This window comes from Colias philodice, chromosome 17 (genome assembly GCF_061535455.1).
Source record: "Colias philodice isolate Cphi_HAF_F1 chromosome 17, ilColPhil1 Martin Lab GWU primary, whole genome shotgun sequence".
Lineage (NCBI taxonomy): Eukaryota > Metazoa > Arthropoda > Insecta > Lepidoptera > Pieridae > Colias > Colias philodice.
In genome coordinates this window covers 10,658,113-10,683,641 of record NC_143102.1, presented here as the reverse complement: position 1 = coordinate 10,683,641, position 25,529 = coordinate 10,658,113, and positions in this window count along the sequence as shown.

The window sequence follows — 25,529 nt, the reverse complement described above, 5'->3', positions numbered from 1 at the left end:
CAATGACTAGAGTAGGGACGCGAATATTACCATTATTTGAGACAAGATTATTTGAGACAAGTACGATTAATAAGTTTGTTTAATGAAAGATTAAGAATTGAAACTATTTGGTCTCTTGAAACGGACGAATAGCGAGAGGCCCGTCTTACTGTAGACAGATTTCGACAGTCTTAATGACTTAAGAGGTAAACATAGAAGATCAATCTACGAATTCGGTGGTGTGGTCCGACAAATATAAAAGTGGGTTTGCTTATAACCTCACAATTGATTACAGATCATCTTCTGTATAGGCGATATTAACGTAGTATGTTCTTTTTGTAATGCTTTAAAGAGGAGTAAGGAGTCGGCTTTCGTTTGAAGATACACCAGAACCTTTGAAATCACTACTTTTAGAGGAACATGTGCAATCTAAACAGTTCTTAGACAATATTCGCTCTTATAGTAGTGCGTTTTAAATGATCCTTTGGTGCTCAACAATTATCAGAGGATCCTTTCATGCTTACTTTTAAGATACAAGGTCAAGTTTATCATTTGATAGGATCCCTTTTGCCTGAAGGCCAACCTAAGTTTCTTCAAATATATTTTGTATTCGACTACAACGAATAGTCGAATACAAGAAATCAATATTTCTCGAATTTAAAATATTACAATTTTTCCTACAGTAGGGCGACGAATGTATTTTCGCATAGTAACGGAGGGGAACTCGCGGGGGGTCAAGTGATGCGGGCCACGCTTACCACGCCACCACAAACATGCTTAGTTTGTTGTACCGAGCGCGAAAGAAAGTCATCGTGTTTTTAGTAAAATTACTATGTAAACTAACGTAATTTAATACTTAGGTACATATTATACAGGGTGTAATCGTTAAGTGTGCACAGGCGATTTTTCCGTAAGTATTACAGATAACAAAAAAACTTTAAACTGATATCGAAAGTACTTAACCTAATGAGTAAAATGGCCGTAATAAATTTTTAAAAATAAATCGAGAAATATCAAAAAGATTATCTTTAAACCCTCACATACATTAAGTATGAAATATGAATATCCCATATACATTTAATATGAAAGATTTTAGCTTTATTTTTCTTTTTTGGTTTTCTGCTTTAATTACTTCGCAAATTTGAAGTGGCATTTTCCACACTTCTTCCGGACATTTTCACGCATTTTCCGGATATTTTCCGGGGATTTTCCGAGCATATTCCGGGCATTTTCCAGGCATTTTCCACGCTTTTTCCGGACATTTCCACGCGTTTTCCGGATATTTTCCAGACATTTCCGGATATTTTCCAGACATTTCCCTGGCATTTTCCGGTTATTTTCCGGGATTTTCCAGACATTTTCCGGGAATTTCCCAGGGATTTTCCGAGCATTTTCCGGGGATTTTCCGAGCATATACCGGGGATTTTCCGAGCATTTCCCGGATATTTTCCAGGCATTTTCCAGGGATTTTCCACGGTTTTTCCGGAAATTTCCACGCATTTTCCGAGCATTTCCCAGGCATTTTCCGGTTATTTTCCGGGAATTTCCCAGGCTTTTCCGGGGATTTTCCGAGCATTTTCCGGGGATTTTCCGAGCAATTCCCGGGGATTTTCCGAGCATTTCCTGGATATTTTCCGGACATTTTCCAGGCATTTTTCAGGGATTTTCCCACGGTTTTTCCGGAAATTTCCACGCATTTTCCGAGCATTTCCCGGGGATTTTCCGAGCATTTCCCGGATATTTTCCGGACATTTTCACGCATTTTCCGAGCATTTCCCAGGCATTTTCCGGTTATTTTCCGGGAATTTCCCAGGATTTTCCGAGCATTTCCCGGATTTTCCGGGGAATTTCCCAGGATTTTCCGGGGATTTTCCGGATGTTTTCCAGACATTTTCCGGACATTTCCCTGGCATTTTCCGGGGATTTTCCAGACATTTTCCGGGGATTTTCCGAGCATTTCCCGGGGATTTTCCGGATGTTTTCCAGACATTTTCCGGACATTTCTCTGGCATTTTCCGGGGATTTTCCAGACATTTTCCGGGGATTTTCCCACGGTTTTTCCGGAAATTTCCACGCATTTTCCGAGCATTTCCCAGGCATTTCCGGTTATTTTCCGGGAATTTCCCAGGCTTTTCCGGGGATTTTCCGAGTATTTCCCGGGGATTTTCCGGATGTTTTCCAGACAATTTCCGGACATTTTCCTGGCATTTCCGGTTATTTTCCGGGAATTTCCCAGGCTTTTCCGGCGATTTTCCGAGTATTTCCCGGGGATTTTCCGGATGTTTTCCAGACAATTTCCGGACATTTTCCTGGCATTTTCCGGGGATTTTCCAGACATTTTCCGGGGATTTTCCGAGCATTTCCCGGGGATTTTCCGGATGTTTTCCAGAAATTTTCCGGACATTTCCCTGGCATTTTCCGGGGATTTTCCAGACATTTTCCGGGGATTTTCCGAGCATTTCCCGGGGATTTTCCGGATGTTTTCCAGACAGTTTCCGGACATTTCTCTGGCATTTTCCGGGGATTTTCCAGACATTTTCCGGGGATTTTCCCACGGTTTTTCCGAAAATTTCCACGCATTTTCCGAGCATTTCCCAGGCATTTTCCGGTTATTTTCCGGGAATTTCCCAGGCTTTTCCGGGGATTTTCCGAGCATTTTCCGGACATTTCCCTGGCATTTTCCGGGGATTTTCCAGACATTTCCCGGGGATCTTCCGAGCATTTCCCGGATATTTTCCGGACATTTTCACGCATTTTCCGAGCATTTCCCAGGCATTTTCCGGTTATTTTCCGGGAATTTCCCAGGCTTTTCCGGGGATTTTCCGAGCATTTCCCGGGGATTTTCCAGACATTTACAAAAAAAGAAAAAGAAAGCTAAAATCTTTCATATTAAATGTAGGTATATGGGATATTCATATTTCATACTTAATGTATGGGAGGGTTTAAAGATAATTTTTTTGATATTTCTCGATTTATTTTTAAAAATTTATTTTATTATTTTACTCATTAGGTTAAGTACTTTCGATATCAGTTTAAAGTTTTTTGTTATCTGTGATACTTACGGAAAAATCGCCTGTGCACACTTAACGATTACACCCTGTATAATGATGCGCTCAAACTGTTAATCTACATTTAATTTAGATTATTATTTGAATTACTAAGTAATGTAGAATTTAAATCAAATTCATGTTTTCCTCAGATTTTCGATGTCCTCCGATTTTAAGATTTTCTTATCAGAGTATTCAATTTTAATGTAGTTTATTTTTATAAGAGACAATTAAGAACATTCAAAAATAAAGTGTCACGTATTTTTTTTAAACGACGAATGACGAAAAACGACGTAATCGCGGACGAAGTCGCGGGCAACAGCTAGTAAGTAAATAAATTCAATGTAATTTTATTACTTAATAGTAATAACGATAACAATTAGTGTCACCTTTTTTAAGTCGGAATATATCGTTCTTGTTTTTCTCTTCAAGGTATAAACTTATAAGTAGGTACAATGTAATAACAATGCCCCAATTATGATTCACAATTATTGAATTACCAACACAACATAATTCATAAAAACATTAGCCTCTTTTGCATAATCGTGTAAAAACATACAATTACAAAATGAGACATCGTACCGTGGAAAAATAACATTAAATAAAGTATTTAATAATAATTTATTGTGTCCGTAAACCGAGGTAATTGTCGGTTGTGTGTATAAATTAAAGATAGTAACATAGTTTCACTTTATTTGTCTGTTTGGCCGGAATTCGTTCGCTATTTCAACTATATGCTGCACTGCAGGACATAATGAGGGAACGCTATTTTTATTTATAATAAGATATAGATTATATTATGGTTACAGTGTTTTCTTTATTAGCTTGATAATATAGCATTGCGTTTTCAAAACTAAATCGTAATCAAAAGTAGGTATTTGACTCTGTTTTATATTCTACAAAAAATACAAAATTTGCATTTAATAAGTAAAGAAAAAAATATATTTTTCAAAGTAAATTATCTATCAATCGAAGGTCGCGTAATTGTATTTCACCTGCCGATTAGCATCATTAATATAATTTTCAAATTTAATTTGTCGATTATGAGCAGATGTAGCTGTGATTTGTAGATATAATAATAATTTGCTAATGGGCACCAATCTTTTGATCGGAAGCCATGATAATAATGTCAAGGATTTGACAATTACACCTGCTTAAAATCTAGTAGAACATGTTTTTGATCGTATTTTACAGAAATCATCGCAGTAATAAACATTCCTTTTAATTTATTTCACAAGCTATAAGACATTCACAATTCAAAAAATAAAGTAAATATATTTAATTAATGTCAGAGAAGCTGTGGGAAATTATGTTATGACCATTTTTCAAAGTCGTAACATTAGTTCTAGAGATTCATACATGCAGTCTAGCCTTAGTAGTAAATCTATTCATTTAATTAACTAAGAATAACATTACATAAATCATTGTCGACCTCTAACTAGATTTAGAAACTTACTTTACTAGTTACTTATCATAAACTGTAAGGTATGACGTATAAGAAAATGTAATAAGCGCTATAAAAATACATTTACTCGCCATAGCCAACAAAAAGCTAGAAAATAATGAATCTGACGTTTTCATGACCTAATTAATACAATGCAATAATGATAATCGATAGAAAAACAAGGAAAATTGATGTAATTATCCGTACAAAACAAATTAACTATGAAGATTTATTAATTTATTCAATCGTCACTCATTATAAAATAGTAAACAATAATATTATTTATCGCGGTACATTTGTTTACAACATTCCAACTTGACACACCCACTTCGCATCCGTTATAGCGATGACTAGACTTTTAAAAGTCTACGTTGTTTTCATAGCGATCTTTTTTATAAGAAATCTCTATTTCTATATATAGTCTAAGTTAAAAATGTTTATATGTATTGTAAAGATTATAAAGATGTGTGTAATTTTTAATAAAATGATAGAATATTGTATTATTAGATATTATTATATTTTCGACATAATATTATTCAAGTTTAAAATACTGCCACACTTATTCACTAATTTACATTATTAACAGCTTAACACTGAATAAATAGAAAGAGTCGTGCAGCATACTCATATCTCTTACATGATAAGTATCAAAATCCTTATTAACTACGTGCATACAATAAGTACCATTAAAATTAACATAATAATGCCCAATCACTTAATCACAAAGCGGAAATGAAACCGAGTGTTCCCGTTTTATGTCCAGCACTGTACCTGTATGGTAACTACACCGTAGCACGCGACAACCGAAACTGTTCCCTTTTTTTTGTTATTTGTAATACTTCCTGACAATTAAAATATTTCATGGGGCCCTTTGTCGCCTATTTACAAGTTTTATGACGCTATAATATGGTACTATATGGATAGTAGGTTTTAATGTTTTTGCAAATGTATTACATTGAGTCATAGTTTGTGAATTATTACTTTGGGACAGTTTAAGCCCTTAATTAAAATTGTAGATTATTATAGAGCACATGAAAGTCATTGTTTTTTTTTTTTATAACATAAGAAGGCAAACGAGCAGACGCCTTGCCTGGTGGTAAGCTAAGTGCGCCGCCCATAGACTACCGCAACTGATGTTACGGGTGTTGCCTACTTGAAGAGGGAAATATATAGGGTAAAATAGGATATGCCATCGGTGGATTAGGGAATAGGTAGTTTATTGGCCTTTCAGGTAGCTGTAAGCTCTTTTTTTGAAGGTGTCCATATTGAAGCTGTTCGGGAATACTGACTTAGGTAGTTTATTCCATAGTAAAGCAGTACGCGGAAGAAAGTTGCGCATAAAGCGCACGGTTGTGCTTCGCCAACCATCCAGGTGGTGTGGGTGGTAGAGGTTTATGTTCTTAGTAATTTAATATCATAATGTATTATTTTTATTCGGCGTTCTCAAAGGGTAGCTTTTTTAACTGAAATAGATGAGTGTGACTGTTTACTTTCTAACTAAATAAAAATCTAGAGAACAAGAAACATAATATAATATAACAGCAAATTATTTGTATTATCTATACTAAAGCTGAAGATTTTGTTTGAACGCGTTAATCTCGGAAACTACTGGACCGATTTGAAAAATTCTTTCGGTGTTAGATAGCCCATTTGTCTAGAAAGGCTATAGGCTATATATCGTCACGCTAAGATCAACAGGACCGGAGCACTCCGGGTAAAACCGCGGAGCACAGCAAATTTTTCATAAATAGCTTGAAAACTTTATTCGAATAGGCTTTAATTATCTCTAAAGCGTTTTACCTTCTATTCAGACGATTTATAAGTTGCGAAAACATCTAGAAAAGAGAGCAAATAACATATTTGGTAAGAATAAACAACATTTGGGAGTAAAAGCCATTTCACCGCGCATTAGTGGTGATTGAATCGAGAAATCGTATTTGCGAAATTCAGTTACTGTAACTAGATTTGCTTGTTCCGAGTCACCTGACTTTCTTATTATTTATTAGTACACTAGGTTTTGCACGTGGTTTTTCCTGTTATAGTAATTTTTGTAGAGCTCTCATGGTATATCCATACTAATATTATAAATGCGAAAGTAACTCTGCCTGTCTGTCTGTTACTCAATCACGCCTTAACTACTGAACCAATTTGCATGAAATTTGGTATAGAGATATTTTGAAACCCGAGAAAGGACATAGGATAGGTTTTATCCCGGAAATCTTACGGGAACGGGTTTTTATTGAAAACGCGGGCGAAGCCGCGGGCGGAAAGCTAGTCTTTTATAATATGTATAAAAATGAATCGCAAAATGCGCATAACTCGAGAACGGTAGAACTGATTTCGTTATTTTTTTTTTTATAATATTCCTTGAAGTATGAGGATGGTTCTTATGGAGAGAAAACGTAGACTCGTACCACGGGCGAAGCCGGGGCGGACCGCTAGCGGTAGTTAAATGGATGTGAAGTTGTTAATGAAGTATCAAGTTAACTCTACATTTCAAGAGCCCTCTAATATTACTAAAAAAAAATGTTGTGTGGTTTTATGAAACCACGGTAAAAGTGAAACTGTTCGAACGGTTCCGAACACTGCTTTGTGTAGCGCATGTCGCGTGACGGTCGGCTGCCGAGTAGGTATACCTACTCGGCAGCCGCGATACACGCGACATGCGCTACACAGACCAAAAAGTTTGAGACGATGTAATAAAAGTTTCACTTTAAAACTATGAATAAAATTGACTTTATTAACTTGGCATCCCTTTAAATGTATTAAATTTTATAGTTTATTCCCCATACTTGTTCCAAGACAAAATAAATCTTAATTATCAACAATAATATATCAAACTATCTGTGTCTGGCGGTTTTACCCGCAGTGCTCTGTTAGCGTGATTATATAATATAGCCTATCGCCTTCCTCGATAAATGGGCTATCTAACACCGAAAAAAATTTTCAATTCAGACCAGTAGTTCCTGAGATTAGCTCGTTCGAACAAACAAACAAACTCATTTACATACATTATAAATAATAGTAAATTCTAATTTTATTGGCAAAAAATTAAACATCTTTACCACGTTTCTAGCGACATGTACATTTAATTCAACTTTGTACCAATCTCGATTTTAAACTTTGTGAATAAATTAAACACAAATTATCATTAATATTACAAATAGTTACAAACTCAATTCCCAATAAGTAATAAATTATTGATAACAAAAACAGCTCGATATTTTAAAATTGTATATTTTCACGCAACAAAACTATTTATGCAAGGTATAATTAAATTCACATTAATATTAAATAAGACATAATTAGATTTTCATCGATTGTTAGTCGTTTTTAACAATGACGACTGTTTCAATTACTGTACTGTATATGATTAATAGACATTACAATCTATACACATAATACAAATTAGTGCCTATTTATTTTAAAATTACAACTTTAATTTTACTACAAATATTAAAAAAAATTGGTGTTTGATGTTTGGTTAACTGTTGAAAGGATTTTGATGAAACTTGACAGTATTGAAACATAAGATTTAGGGCCGATTTTTCAATGCTTGGATAAAACTTATCCGTCCAATTAAGTATTACACGATAATATTAATATGTCACGTAAACTGTCAAATACGGGCAATTAGAATAAGTTTATAAAATGGTAGTTTTATACATTATTCGACGAATAAGTTTTAACCAAGGATTGAAAAATCAGCCCTTAGAAATACAATATACACGTATACTAACTTTTCACCCACATCTATACAGGGTGTCCCACTGTTAGTATATTAAGCTCAAAGGAGGTTATAGTTTTGCATACGCTGAGTACGTAAAAAATACTTATAAAATTCCAGACGCATTTTTTTTCAAATAGTTGAATTCTTAAAACTCTATGCGTATACCCATAACAAGCAACCCGCCCAACTTTGCCACCCGCACGTGAGCTATCGTTTAAGATTATGTTTTCATAGACAAAATGCTCAGTGCTCACACAGAAACGGTATATGCCGGCTGCGTGAAGCTAGAGAAGAAAACATTTATTTTCAGGAAAAATTTAGCAAACAATTTTTGACGTAATTTTGTTGTTTAAGTATTTTTACGTGATCAGTGTATGCAAAACTACAAGTCCCTTCGCGCTTAGTATACCGATAGTGGGACACCCTGTATATGAATTATTGTAATGACAAAAATACCTAATATTAAAAAAATCTCAACGTCTTTTCTTCGAACTAATCTATGAAGGAGCTGAAACTAAAAGTGATTTTCCGGAAGTAACCTGATCTAATAAGGCTTACTAACTTGCTAAGGTAACATTTATTTAGTAAACAGAATTAGGTTTGCCCGCATACAATCTCATTTGATGCCCCTTTGAGATTAGGTACCTTAATCCCCTTCAGAAGGGCACACATGATTTTATAGGGCGGGATGCATAAGATATTAATCTTTAAACATGTATTTTAGCGTTAATTTTGTATTTTTGTCTGTATAAACACTTGTTATAAATGGTAAATTATAGACTTCTTTGTAAGGACTTGTTTTAGTTTTTTGTATTGGAGTTTAAAATTGATTTCACCGAAACTTTGTATAATATCAATTATCAATCATTAAAAAAAGAGCGTGTGTAAGCACACGTGACACGTGTCAGAAGTGAAACATCTTTGGCAACATTCAAAGATTCCAAATCAACGCCTTACGTGACGTGACGGTATTGCCATGACGCGACCTTGAAATTTTGCTCTCAACGCACCTAAAGATGTTTCACTTCAAAAATGTGTGATATTTAATATTAGCTAAGGATACTTGAAATAAATCCACAAACACATGCAAACTAAACAAACGAAACAAGTATCTATTAAATACAAAGTAATTAAGAGGCAGAAGTGATATTGTTTTACGTTTACTGCAATGATGCAGTCAATGAGCCATAAAATATCTGTCTGAACACGCAGTTAGATTTATTTATAATAAATTATTTTACACAGAGTACACTATTTATGATAATCTTATTTCACAGCTAATCTGGGGGCACGGCAGTGCCCCCGCCAAGTCGAGCAAAAAAAAAGCGGCACGGCCGTACCATCCTTTTCTCGAAGCAATTCGGGCCTTTTTCGACCCCCTATAATTCGGTTGTGGATAAAGCAAGAAACCTGAATCTTCAGTAACTAATCCGGCATTGTATAAACACGGAATATTTAAAATTTCAGTCAATTTGAACCAGTAGTTTAAGAATGACAACTTGTTAAAGTTTCTAAATTTTGTCACTCACTGACTCACCGATCATCAAAAGTCCAAGGCACTTCTAGCAGACTTAGAAGCTTCATATTTGGAATACATATAGAGTTTAGTGTCTTAATCATGGGAAAACTTAAATATTTTGTAATTTCAGTCCAGTTTTCCAAATACACCAACTGCATCAATAACTTTGTAATCCCATATAAATATATGGGATTACAAAGTTATTTATGCAGTTGGTGGTTGGTGGTGGTTATAAATTTAATAGGTGTAGATAGGTACCTACCATATGAGGCAAGGGAGGGGGTATAGGGTGGGTAAGGGTGTGTTTAGCCCATGAAACTGAACAACATTATTACTTGTAAAATGGTCGACGTAATGAAAAACACATGATTGGACATGTCTTGAAGTACGAAAATCTAATAAAACAATATATGTATTATAATTTAAATCTGTTATATATAAATTGTTGGCGCGACTAGCCTCCTTACAGACAGACTGGCCTCTATTTTACTCTATGACTGACAAGCAAAATATACGCCAAAATGACAGAACAATGAAATGTGAATCAAGAAGTAGTACCGGAAAAGAAAAAGAGGAAGACTACATATAAAAATAAGAAAATATCATAAGACCTTTAACAAAATTCGTTAGAAGTAGATGGTATCAAAAAGAAAGGCTCTACAAAAAGAAGTGAGATCCCATCAAAAACATCCTGTAAAAAACCCAAGTCTCGCAGCTCAGTCTTTCTACCGTCAAAAGTTGTGAGATCCATGTAATACCAAGTCGGTTAATCTATTTAGTGTCTACTTGAAGGACCTTCTGTCTTAAGTTATTACATAAGTTATTATCATGCCAATATTAAAAATATTTAACGTTTTAAACAAATAGATCGACTTGGACATCGCATGAAAACAAAATGAATATTACAATATTATATTAGATTCTTTAGTCTCTCGCGCCTCACGCGATTGAAACTCTCGTTCCTGTTGGTCGCTGGCCCGTCGTGCTGTGTAGTGTGATACATACTAATAATCAAATCAAGCGATGTCCAAGTCGATCTATTTGTTTAAAACGTTAAATATTTTTAATATTGGCATGATAATAACTTATGTAATAACTTAAGACAGAAGGTCCTTCAAGTAGACACTAAATAGATTAACCGACTTGGTATTACATGGATCTCACAACTTTTGACGGTAGAAAGACTGAGCTGCGAGACTTGGGTTTTTTACAGGATGTTTTTGATGGGATTATGCTTTACAATTAATGAAGCTTAAACAGCAGTAACAAGTATTAAAATACGATAGTATAAATAAACATTTTGAAACATTTTTTAATAGTTATATAACACAGCAACTAGGTACGTTGATTAGAAAAGTAATATGTATTCTATTTCCAGACTTTATTATATGAAATAATCTTATATTATATAAAAATCTTATATATAAAAATGAATCGCAAAATGTGTTGGTAAGCGCATAACTCGAGAACGGCTGAACCGATTTCGATAATTCTTTTTTTATTATATTCCTTGAAGTACGAGGATGGTTTTTATGTAGAGAAAACGTAAATATGTACCACGGTCGAAGCTGGGGCGGACCGCTAGTGAAAAATAAATCTATATTATTCATCATCATCATCAGCCCTTATAGTTTCCACTATTGAGACACGAGCCTCCATGAAAATTATGCATCCTAAAGTTTGTATACGAAGCTACCTTCTTGTCCATAAAGAAAATCGGTTAGTGGAATATATATGAAACTTATAGCTTTCCACCCGCGGCTTCGCCCGCTTTATCTAAAACATAATAAATTATATACTAAAACCTTCCTCTTGAATCACTCTATCTATAAAAAAAACCGCATCAAAATCCGTTGCGTAGTTTTAAGATTTAAGCATACATAGGGACATAGGGACATAGGGACATAGGGACAGAGAAAGCGACTTTGTTTTATACTATCTAGTGAAGCACCTGGCCTATTCGAGGTAAACCGTTAAATAATATCGAATCTACATTATTATTATTTATTAAAAGCGCTACATAAACCCAATACAAACATTCGCAATTGCACATTATTTATTATACCAATTACTGATAAAATATCAGCAAAACGAATTTAAAAATACACTTTACATCGGCCATTGCTGACCGTACCTCATTATTTCTGCTATCAAATGTTTCCACGTCGACGCGTTTCAAATAAATCAACAATTTGAATACAATATTGATTTATTATTACATATATGTAGAATTTCAATGGATGAGAGATTTTAATACGTTTTAGTTTTTTTAATTGAATTAAATCATTTTACTTGAACGCAGATAATATTTTAATTTTTTAAACCTCTTATACAATTTAAATGTTAATTTCATCCAAAGTCTAGAAAGTTCTTGAATAGAAGAAGAAAATACACTCTTCACATATTTTCTATTTTAAGAAAATGTCACCATAAACAAAGGAAAGAATATTCTAGCATCATTGAAGTAAATGTCTAAATTTATTAATTCCCTATAATTATAATAACCAGAATTATTAACCAAAATATCCTTAATCTTAGAAATAAGAATAACGTGTGTATGACATAAGCTGCAAATAAAAACCAGAAATATTTATATCACAATCTTCCTTTATCAAATCCCAAGAAATATCAGCAAATATCAGATATTTCTCCGTTATGGCCGGTAATCCATAACGCAGGCTCGATTATAACAAAGATGGCGGCCATGTCACATCCGCTTCCGGTGACAAATGGTGCATTGAGGGCCTCTGAAAAACAACTGACCGGTCCAGGGGTGGATAACCTTTTTATTATCTATTTTTGATACAATATTTTAGTAGTTCATTAATTAAATGTTTAAAACTGATTAAGCAAAACTTAAATAGCAAAGGTACTGTACTACAAATAGTTTATTTCGAGTTCTAAATGTGAGGATAAATAAGGTAATGCGTTTTAAACCCTATGAAACGTTTCGAGTAAAGTCGAGTAGAGATTAAGAAGACGAACGAAATTAAAATAGATTAAAGTATGTTTAATCAATCAAAAAATATTATCTGAAAAATAGTATAACCAAGCTTATATAACCCTATTTTCTATGGTAAATACAATAATAAAGAGTTACTGTTAATTCTTCATGTTTAAGACAATTGAAAAATAAACAATAGTATTACAATATACAATAATTAATTATGCATACAGCCACTTTTTACAGTGTTATTCAATTGTTTAACAGTTAAAAATAAGTTAATTCATTGTTGTTTTTATGTTAAATGATTATTAAATTGTATTTGTTATTATCTGTTGGCATTAATTAATATCTACTTGTTGATTACAATGTAGTGATGATAAAAATTACAGATTGGAATAGAAATAAAAAACAACAGAAGTTTATATTATATTATATTATCAAAGACATGTGAGAAAATAACAATACGTAATTTTAATTAAAAAATAATAAAACATGAAACAAAAGTAAATTAAAAGCAGCAGAAATTGTTAAATTAGTGAAAAGCATCCTTGACAAAAATGAATAAATTATAATATTTTATCTAAAGTTATAATAAAATAAATAATAAATAAATAATTAATATTATAGGACATTATTACACAAATCGACCTAGTCCCACAGTAAGCTCAATTAAGGCTTGTGTTGTGGGTACTAGGCGACGATATTTAATAAATACATATATAGATAACACCCAGACCCAAGAACAAATAATTGAGTTCATCACACAAATATTTGCCCTGACCGGGGATCGAACCCGGGACCGTCGGCTCAGTAGGCAGTTACTTTACCACTGCGCCAACCGCGTCGTCGAAGTTTGATTTATTAATCAAACTTTAGATAAAATATTATAATTTAAAATAGGATGCTCTATTGAGCATCCTATTTTCTTTCATTTGTATCTCATGTTAAATAAATTCTAGTAATTTATTATGTTAAATTTTGCCCTAAATGTTATTTATTAAATGCAAATGACTTACTGCGTTTAACATACAAATGCTAATCATTACATGCAAAATTTCGAATATGACTTATATCCAAAATGCCCAATACCCTACGCATTAAAAAGTTGGATTAAATCATTATTCACGAAACGATTCCACAAAGATAGCATTATGTAAATGAACGGGTAAAGTTTAAATACAGCTATTATTTCTGCGTGCCAAAGGTTCATAACTACTGACAATCAGCCAAGTTATAGACGCAGAATTATGTGCGTATTATGTTCGTTTTTGTTGGCATTTTCCTAATACTATGCCTGAATCATTGGAATAGGAACCTTCCGTTTCCGTGATTGTATCTTTATTATAGAGATTTGATTGTTTGTTTGGATATACATATATAGAAAACTAATTAATCGTTTTTCTTTTTTGGAAATTTCTTCAAGAATTGTGAATTATTACTGCGAGAGGATGTATTTTTTTTTTGCGCTGGCTTTTCAAAACACCGTCGAGGTCTGGTATAAATTGCTGTTAATTTGTTTTCGTAGTGATCCAATGTTGTTTTGCAAAATTAAAAAAATATAGAGTATTCCTTTGTTGTAGCTACGTACAACCGTAGCTACAAAATAAAAATGGAAAGATAATAAGTAAAAGTTCGCCTTGATCAAAGGAAAATCTTGTGTAAAGTTTTAGTGTAAGTCAATACCGCATTAGGTTAAGCCTGTGAAGGTAATTGATGTAATGAAATAAATAAATAAATAAATAATAGTCCGGGATACATCGCCCATTTTTGCCCATTTATTACGCAATTTGTAGCCTGTAGGACAATATGTCTGTTGAATTATATAAGTATTAAATAAGTGAAAATAAAAAAATCAGCTGGTTAGTAATCATTTATGATGACTTCGTTATCGATACACATTGGAAAGGGGGACTCTTTGATCAAACCATAGATTTTGTAGGACAAATATTTTTTCGAATAATTTAGATAATTATCTTGAGATTGAACAAAAAAAAACATTCAGTTAGTAATTAATATTTGAGAACCATCAAATCAAAATATTTTATCCTTGTTTCCTCTGTAAGCTACCACAATCGAGAGTTTCGTACATGAAATTATTGGGCATCTCATCAAAATAAAGCTACTCACGAAAAATTAGCTTGATAGTAATCACTTGCAAAAATGGGCGATGTATCCCGGACTATAAATAAATATAATCAAAGGTAACTAATTGAAAGATTTGAAAGGTAACTTATTACTTTACGTTGAAATTGGTGAAATATTGCCATAATTAAATATAGGCTCTATGTTGATCCTAAATCCTGTATTGTATAAAAAAACATAAATTTCACGTTTATAATATTCCTCAGTAGGACGAAAGGCTCTTCAGTTAATCAGTTTCGGCTTTACTTAGTACAAGATGTCTTGATCCTAAATGACTTTCATTTTTTTCGTAAAAAGTAATCTCTATACAAACATAAAAACACCGAACCTTCTTCACCCAGTTAAAAACACTCATTATCGTAAGAAATAATCTCTCCCCAGCCATCTCGGTACGTAAAAACTTTGCCATTTTTGCCGTTTTATGGGCGTGTTTTCGAAAAAAACAAAAATAAATTATCCTTACGTTGTTTATCACAAAGTTACCTGTAAGTGCTGAGTGACCGCGTCTGATTTATGTGAGGGGATTTCTCTATATATCGACGTAATATTTGTTATCAATGGCTTTGTTTTTCCGCCAAATAAGGCTTTTTCTTTTTGGACACAATACATAGTGTCAGCCATGTCTCGTCTCATACAATGTGCGTCTTTGTGGAGACTGTTTACCTTTTATAAGATGAGCTTCTCTATTGTGTAGGAAGACATGGAGGTGTAAGTGCATTTATGTAACGTGTGCTTTAAAAAAAAAAGCGTAGTAAGAGGATAGTACCTATTCGTGATACAAAATTTATTATTTAAATAAATTCTGATTGAGTCACCATGGACTTTGAAATTTGTGATTATTTAGGGAATGCATGGATACCAAACAAACAAATATTTAGATGTTGTTTAAAAATAGACCAATATCCTTTTAAGTTTCATTGTTAAAATAATTATGAAAAAATAATGGCAGAAGAAAAGTGTTTAAATAGGTAAATAATATATTATTTTCCAGAAAATAACATGGCATTTTTAATAAATATTCTCCTCACAGTAGACCACCAAATTTTCTAAATCTTACACTGCCGACAAAAAAGAATTAAAATTTTCTTTTCTGTCACATTTTCCACTACACCGTAGTCACTAGACATATTCAACCCCCAGGTAGCTAAAGGTGCTAAAACGAATGCTTAGACCCCAATACTCTAACCGATTGGCATACCACAGATAACAAAAGTGCTCCCTGACAGCTTGATAGATTGACAACTTGACAGTGTAGGGCGGGAACGCCTGGCCTTCAGAAGAACAGCGTTTGGCTTATAATAACTATCCAAAAAGACTGTAAAAAGTATCTGATCTCCAACTACGCCTTATTAAAAAGAAAACAATTACTTTCTTGTTAGATATTGTTATAAAATTAACAGCGTCATTTAATATGTAGAGACATTTTTAAGTCTCAATATAACATCTTTAAAACGAATATATGTACTTAAACTAAATCTATTTGAAAAGAATTCGATTTCAAATACACATTTTCTCGTATAGAAACATCAATAAACTTATTCTCCACGCTTATTACTATCGCATTCTTTATTGATAAAAGATATTGCGACTTCAAAAGCGTTTAATAAAATAAAACGGGCGTTTAGAAGCGTGCAATCGCGCGCCGTCTGAAGCACCCTTAAGCCCAACAAAGCCCTCAATAATCATTGTGATATGTGTTGCTATCGTGAAAAAAACGCGCTATTTCTGAAATGTCATATTTCTGGCGACAATGTACAGCGTATTTTATTTGATGTTAGTTAAAAGCCATTTCGTAAATGATTACTTTTCCTGTTTGCTTTGAGGCGTGTTTTTTTACCCTAATGGATGAGGTTTGTGTATGACGTGAGGATGTTTTTAAATGTAGGTTACGTTATTTGCGAGATAAGTTTATTGCACTCAAAAAGTTAAGACTCTGATCTTAAAATAACGATAACAAGTTTATATATTGAAAATGCTTAAACAGTAATACATAAGCATTTTATATTCTGCGAGCTTTCAAAATGTTGTCAATTAAATCACGTAGATCTTTTATTAGATCTGGACAAAAATTTAAATTATTAGAACCTAATTTATACAGTTTAAGTCTTGCTTAGGTTTCTGTGAAATGCTGAACGAAGGAAAAGCCCGTTTAATAGCGCGACACTGAAATGTATTGAATAGCAAATGTATTGTCAGACAATATATTATTTATTAATACAAAAAATCCAATAACAATGACAACCATTAAATATAAAAAAAACTTTCAAGACAACAACATTCATTAAATTTGAATAACAGATAACAGTTAATTATACACCTGGCAGTAATTACATACATACATGTCATTACACGTTTCGCCACGTGCCGCCCGTTCGTGTGTACAGCGCCTAATAATATAAATCTATAAATAATTGTACGATAAAGTGATGAAAATCGTAAACATCAAACATTGAAGATATGCCAAAACGTGTTCATACGTAGTGTAAGGCACGAGAGGCTTTTGTTTTTGCATATATGAGTTTCTAATCTTAACAACGACTTATCGCAAAGTAAATACAATAAAATCCCCAAGAAATTATTTAATTGGGATCCTATTATGTCTAGGTCTATTTCAATAGGTTAAGCTCCGTAGAAATTTTCTCCATAAAAAAAAAACAAAATAGTAGGTAAAATAAATACGAATACGAAGTTGAATGTTTCATTGGTCCCAATAAAAGAAATAGTGCCAATTGTTAAATAAATTCGCATTATACAGGGTGTCCCACTGTTGGTATACCAAGCTCAAAGGAGGTTATAGTTTTGCATACGCTGAGTTCGTAAAAAATACTTATAAAATTCCAGACGCATTTTTTTTTTTCAAATAGATGAAAACTAAGAAATCTATGTGTACACCCATAACAAGCAACCCGCCCAACTTTACCACCAGTACGTGAGCTATCGTTTAAGATTATGTTTTCATAGACAAAATGCTTACATTAGAAAAGCGGTATATGCCGGTTGCGCGAAGCTAGAGAAGAAAACATGGATTTTCAGGAAAAATTAAGCAAAAAATTTTTGACGTAACTTTGTTGTTTAAGTATTTTTTACGTGATCAGTGTATGCTAAACTACAAATCTCTTCGCGCTTAGTATACAAATAGTGGGACACCTTGTATAATGCTACAAGTAGGTATACTAATTAGTCATAGAGATAATAAATACATAAAACGACGTATACGCGTGTCTTTTCTGTGTTGTTTATTCTCTCATCTTTACAAGCTGAATGGTCAATTTAAAAACAAATTATTTTCTGTCAATATTCCTTGACTCCTTCTCGGTATGAACTGACCCACTTATCAAAATGTCAAAGTTTATCAATGTTGACCTATTTGTTTCGAAAGGAATATATTTTGAGAAACGAAAAGGGATTTCGAAATAACACCTATTGTATAATAATTGATTTACAAAATATCTGTAAATTTAAAAGCTTTTTCTAGAAAATAAGTTTAATAGATCGATACCGATGAAAAGCTAGTCAAAATTACGGCCGCAATACTATTATTATATGTATTACTAGCGGTCCGCCTCGGCTTCGCCCGTGGTACATATTTACGTTTTCTCTACATAAGAACTATCCTTGTAATTCAGGGAATATAATAAAAAAGAATTATCGAAATCGGTTCAGCCGTTCACACGTGATGCCGTGACAACGCGAAACTTGTTTCATTTTGATATATATTGATGAAGGTATAATTAACAACGGTCATCATCATACCTACTATCAAGAAAAGCTACTGCACATGTATTGCAAATTAATTTACCATTAACAGTTCATAATTCTTGTGTTCTTGTTAAAAATAGTTGTTATGAAAGTAACAAGGGAGGTGTTGGCTACACGCCAGGAGAAACTTGCAGCGGTAAAGCGCTTGAATATTATCCGTTGTTGGTAAATTTAGTGGCCTTGAAATGTGTTTGGGAATGGTATCATCAATGGTTCGTAGCAGTAATGGAAAAGTAAAGAAAATTTTATACGAAAATAAACTGAAAATAGTAGTTTCCTGTTCTTTCATTTCTTCAGTTAGTAGGTATTTTCGTAAACTTCGCCTTTTCTTCGTATCTTACAAAGTGAAACTTCTTTAGCAAGAGTCAAAGTTACCAAAATCGTCGCTCTATTCCATGACGTGACGGTATTGCTATGACGCGACCTCAAAATTTTATTCTCAACGCGCCTAAAGATGTTCAAAATACCAAAAAAATTCAGCAATCAATTGTCCAATATATTAAACGACTTATTTTCCTACAGCGCTTGAAGCGCTGCCGTGTCTACCTCACGCACTAACATTGCTTCAGGTTATGATGTGTTGAATAATATACAACACTGTAATCAAGGAATAACCTATTTACAGTGTAATAGAGGGCAAGGACCCCGGGGAGATGAGAACGTGTAAAGTATTACCTATATCTATCTATATATATAAAACTCAAAGGTGACTGATATAGTGATCTATCAACGCACAGCCCAAACCACTAAACGTATCAGGCTAAAATTTGGCATGCAGGTAGATGTTAGGATGTAGGCATCCGCTAAGAAAGGATTTCCCGAAATTCTTGCGGGAACGGGGAAAAACGGAGATGCACCGTGCACGTACAAAGTCGTGGGCGGAAGCTAGTTTATTTAATAAAGAAAAAGAATTTATATCTATACTAATATTAAAAGCGTTTGTTTGTTTGCTTGAACGCGCTAATGTCAGGAACCAGTCGGTCCGATTTGAAAAATTATTTCAATATTGCTCTATGTCATTGATTTTTCAAATCGGATATCTATATCATCACGCTAAGACCAATAGGAGCGGAGCAGTGCGGGTGAAACCACGGGACACAACTAGTCATGGATAAGAATAAAAATAGAAGTAGCTATAATTAAACAAAGCTTATTTTATCACATTTGTTGTTGGTATTTAATTTATTTTAATTTTTGTCGCAGATAATAAATATTTTTTTAACTTTAGGTAGGTATATGTTTAGGTTTTTTTCTACAAGAAGTTTATAAAATGCGTGTTCTTTTTCAATAAAATGAATTAATTTTATTTATACTGAAAATGATAATTTTTATTTATAATAATACTTTGTGTTACAATATTAAATGGTTTCGCTGATAACATAATGGATGTTAATTGAAACTGCATCTTTACGGGTTTATTCGTTACATAAGTAATTAAAATCGGTCTAATATAACAAGATTACTGGTTAATCTTGGGTTAGACTTCAATTACGAACTGATGTCTATAAAATAAAGTTGATTATTGTGTGTATTTGTATGTTTGTTTGTAAATTTAATTTTTTACAACATATTTTGAAAATAAAACAACATAACATTTTTTCATACAGGAGAAAGCTAACATAACATACTACAACTACATTATTCTCATAGGTATCCATTAACCATTTTATTTATAACGTAAAATTTAATTTTGACTTTTGTTTATAAGCCCTGTCAATATCCAATCTTCGTAAATAAATCGAATCTTTTCAGAAAAACAAGTCTTTTCAGTAATTAAGGAAAATTCCAGGAAGGATCAGATGGAATCAAAATCGGAGTTTTTAATATTTTATTATGTACATTTAAATGAACAAAGATGACGATGAAACAAAAATATCACAAAATATAAATAATGTATAAGATGTTTCACGTGAACGTGTATCTTATTCACAATCAATATTATACAATAATGAATAAATCACAAATTAACTCATTAATTTTAAATTATTCTCCACGATGAAGTCATATCGATTACTAGCTGTGCCCCGTGGATTCACTCGTGAACAAAGCTTTAAAAATAGGGGATGATTTTTAAAATAAAGTTTTAGGCTCTGTGACAACTTTTAAATTCCAATTACCATTTCATGATAATAGTTTGGGCGAATAAGAAGAAAGACATACCTAAAAAATATTTTGTATCTACTATTATATCTAATTATACGCAGCTGCCCCCAGGAAATAAGTATAAAAATTGAGTGGCTCTCTATTTAGAATATCTTTATTAATCTTGACTGTATGTAACAGATGTAAAGATCTTTCTATTTTCGTAAAATAATTTAATTCCACTGACCTATCGCGTCAGAGCCGTATGGTTTTCTTAACTCAGATAAATCTTAAATAGCTTCAATTAGGGTGACCTTGACTGCGGATCATGTATTAATTTCTTTTTCTACGTTAGTAAAAATTTACTTTATGCCAAGAATGTGTCATATTTGTTAAATATACGTCATTAGGTACGATAGTATTCTTTAAAAGATAGCACGCGTTTTTTATAATAAGCTAGCGGTCCGCCCCGGCTTCGCCCGTGGTACATGTTTACGTTTTCTCTACATAAAAACCATCCTCGTACTTCCAGGAATATAATAAAAAAAGAATTATCGAAGTCGGTTCAGCCGTTCTCGAGTTATGCGCTTACCAACACATTTTGCGATTCATTTTTATATATAAGAAAGAAGATATCTGCTATTTTGACATACAAATAGGTACGTATGTTTTTTCTTTTGTTCGAATCGATTTAAAAAATAGCTCTACCTTGTTTGAATTCGAGTTCTTTTCAGTCGGAGGGTGTAATACCTACTATATTGGGAATAATTGGAAAATCAGTCTGTATCTAATAAAAATTACAGAAAAATGTATTCTCGTATCAGACGAGTATTTGGGATGTTTTTCTTTTTGTTTACTTATGCCGTGGACATTTTATTACCGTAAGCAAATAAAGCAATATGATGTATTTGGATCATCTAGATTAATTACCATGCCGAAAATAAGCGTCCAAATGAAGAATGATTTTTGGCAACAACAAACATATCAAAATATTATTTTAACTTATGACAGTTCAATAACAAAAAAGCGCGTACATTTGGCACAGTTGTAAATAATAGATTTCGTCAATTTTAATATTAGAGATTCTAATTTGATACACACGTGCAATTTTCCCGCCACGTGGCGGCCATATTGGAAATATGACAGCTGACGTCAGAGCGCGGAATTTGCGACCGGCCAGCATTTGAGGTGACAGCTGACACGAACCTCTTTGGAGTAAATGCGTTTATATTTGAAAGCACGTGTGTGGGGAATTGCAATCCGCAAGGGATTGGGATGGTAGCTATAATATACTAGCTCGTATATTTTGTGGCGTGCCAACGACTTCGCTTTCATTAGACGCATAACTATCGAGTGGCACAATTTGCTTCTCATTTTTTACATTAACATCGTGCGTTGAATTATTGTTTAGCATTGTGAAATGTAATAACTTTTATTTATGTCCACCCTTTTAATTAACCTGAATGGCTACCCGTACTATTAAATTGTAAGGTCGATGATTGTACTAAATGATTATTTCGTTATTTAATTTTTGAATAGCATTGAAGTGCAAAAATAATCCTATAACACAATAAACTCAAAAGCAAGAAAAGATTTACTGAAATTATTTACAGAATCTTTTATAAGTGCCAGAAAAAGGCGAACGGCATTCATTAATACAAATACAGCGCCATTTCAACTTCACGACTTATTTAAATTAAAACTCAATGATACATTCACAAAAATCTCTTTTATTCGGCGGGATATTATTCCCGTGTTTATGTATTTTTAAGATCTCTTCAGAGTTTCGCAACCTTTGAAGCTCGGTGTCGAAATAAGGAAAATGTAATAACAAAGAGTGGAGAGAACCTTGCTCCCCATTCAGGGGACATTTAAACGTTGTTTTTTAAAGCTTTTCTCGGTATCGGAATTTCTCCCCGTGGAAAAATTATATCTGTAATTCAATATGCTGTATATTGACTTGCAATGTCTTATTTTCCCTTTTTAATTTGGAAAACAATCGCACATTTATGTATGCGGGATTTCGAGAGTTGTGCTGTTGCTAATGCGACATCGTGCATCGCAAGGAAAGTTTTAGATCATGCCGAATACGATAGCGTATTTTGGTGTTTATTGTCTTTTGTAAGATTATGGGGACTAAAGAGAACGTCCACTTTAAATCACTACATAGTATAAAACAAAGTCGCTTTTTCTATCCCTATTTCCCTGTGTCCCTTTGTATGCTTAAATCTTTAAAACTACGCAACGGATTTTGATGCGGTTTTTTTAATAGATAGAGTGATTCAAGAGGAAGGTTTTAGTATATCTAATAAATATTATAAAGGCGAAAGTTTGTAAGGATGTATGGATGTATGGATGTATGGATGTTTGTTACTCTTTCACGTAAAAACTACTGAACCGATTACAATGAAATTTATCACACATATAGAGGGTAGCTTGGATTAACACATAGGATAGTTTTTATCCCGGAAATCCCACGGGAACGGGAACTATGCGGGTTTTCCTTTGCAAACGCGGGCGAAGCCGCGAGCGGAAATCTAGTACAGTATAATTTACTAGGTTTTAGACAAAGCGGGCAAAGCCGCGGGCGGTAAGCTAGTTAACTATAAAGTATAAAATGTAAATGCTGCATAATAATTTCGATTATGTTTTATGACTGCTGAAACGTATTATTTAATTATCTTATAACTTAAAAAAGAGTCATTTACTAGCAGTAGAAGCTCAGAATCAGATTAAATATTTTCGCGATAAGAAAGAAAGAAAGAAAGAAAGAAAGAAAGAAAGAAACATTTATTTATCAGAGACAGCACAACACACACACATACATAGACATAAAACATAAAACCGTACAAGTTAAATAAGAAAACACCGCAATAAGAAATAGTTACAATAAAAGAAGCAAATACTTAAATTAATAACATGAAAAACACGTACAAAAAAAAAAAACAAGGTATAAGTATAATATCTCCTAAAAATAAATCAGTCTTTCCAATAGCTTATTGAACTTAATTTGAAGATGAGATTTCTTAAGTATCAAATATCCCGATATTCAATTTGGGACATCTCGAAGCTAATCTTAAGATCTTCCTCTCAACTATTTTCAGTTTTCCATTGAAAGGTAATATCAATTCGATAATAAAATTGATTCAATAGAAACTTGATTAAATACGAAATATCTTGAGCTATTTTAAGGATCATTCGGTAATTCATTCGAAACTGCCACAAAAACTGCGTTTTCTGAAAATCTGGTCACATCCAGCATTATGGCCTATATCTTACACATCCCATGCTTTCTATGCCATTTTCCCACCCTCGAAAAACCATCCATAACCGGTTCAATCCAGCCAACACCGGTTCAACAATATCACGTGCCAAGTTCCTTGCACCCGAGTCTATTTGCAAATCGCGGTGCGCATTCAACGCATTGAAAAGCAAAGCTGTTCTTTATATTCAATATGCGACGTCCTCCATAATGCATGAGCGAGGTGGATTCTAATTCGAGGCCTATTTTTTATCTGTGACTGTATAGATAATGGGAATTGTCCTTTTTCAGCTAGCGATAAAGATTTTTCCGATCTATGATAGACTGGCTTTCTGGAACAATCTGCACATTTCCAGATGAAATTGTTTTCATAACATCATGCCATAACATAAGAAACATAATGAATCAAGGAAACTAACATTTACCCAGTTATGATAAGATTTATGTGGTACTCAGTAGAGGTTTGAATTGTTTACCAACTTCTGGACAATATGACAAACTGAAGCTTATACTTTCTGAGAAATTTCTCGAAATACTGAACTGCATTAAGCCAATTCTTGAAATCGAAGACCTCTCTACTGCAGCTGTCAATGCAAATGCTAAAAACTTGGCAGTTGGCAACAATCGAAATATTATGAGAAATTTTAAAGAATTGGGTTTCTTTCAATCCAACTAATAGTAAAAAGTATACTTTTTGTAAATTCTACTGCTCAATAGATAATAATGCATCCCAAATTGTTAAAAAATGTATCTGTACATTGTTGAGATAAACAGAATTACGCATTACAATATTAATAATTAAAAATCAAAAATTGATACTACAAGAAGATTTCTTGAAATTCCAAGTTCACATCCAAAGGGCAGTTATGTAAAAATTATTTCCACAACACGGAACTAACATATATTTTGTAATTTCGATTGGAACAGAGTCCGCATAGTTATTGAAACTTCGCCAAAACGTAATAGCTGAGCCTATAAAGACTTGCCAAGTACTTTCTTATACGTATAAGATTGTTATCCAGTGCTATATGTGGAGTAAATAATATATATCTTTTGTTGGAAGAAAATTTTGACATGGTAATTTATTTTCACTTTACTGTGTGTGTGATATCACAACTCAACAGAAGATGTGTGTGTAAAAGTAGAAGGAGAATGCTATTGTATTAAGTGCAATAAGGGATCCATTTTTTCTTGAAAGTAGGCAACTCGGCGGTAACCACTAGGCGAATCACCAGCTCGGCTGCTTACTGTAACATAAAAAAAAAAACAATTTGAATATTATTACTTTTAAAACTTTGACATGTATGTCAAAGTTTTAAAAGTAATAATAAAAAAAGTAATAATAAGATTAGAAATAAAGTAATAATAAGATTTTCGGTTATTTTTTTTTTAAATAACCGAAAATCTTAGTAAGGGGTCGTGCCATGTGTGAAAAATGTCCTGAAATATTTATTTATTCATCTTTCATAGTATATCTTTCTCTGCTACAAAACCTAAAGGGATTTATTGATGAGGTGCACATCGTCAAATTTAAGGGTGTGTTCGCTTTCTTGGAGGGACTTCAACTAGTGATAGATTACATGCAAATAATCCCACTGTAGGGTTGCCAAAAATTAAA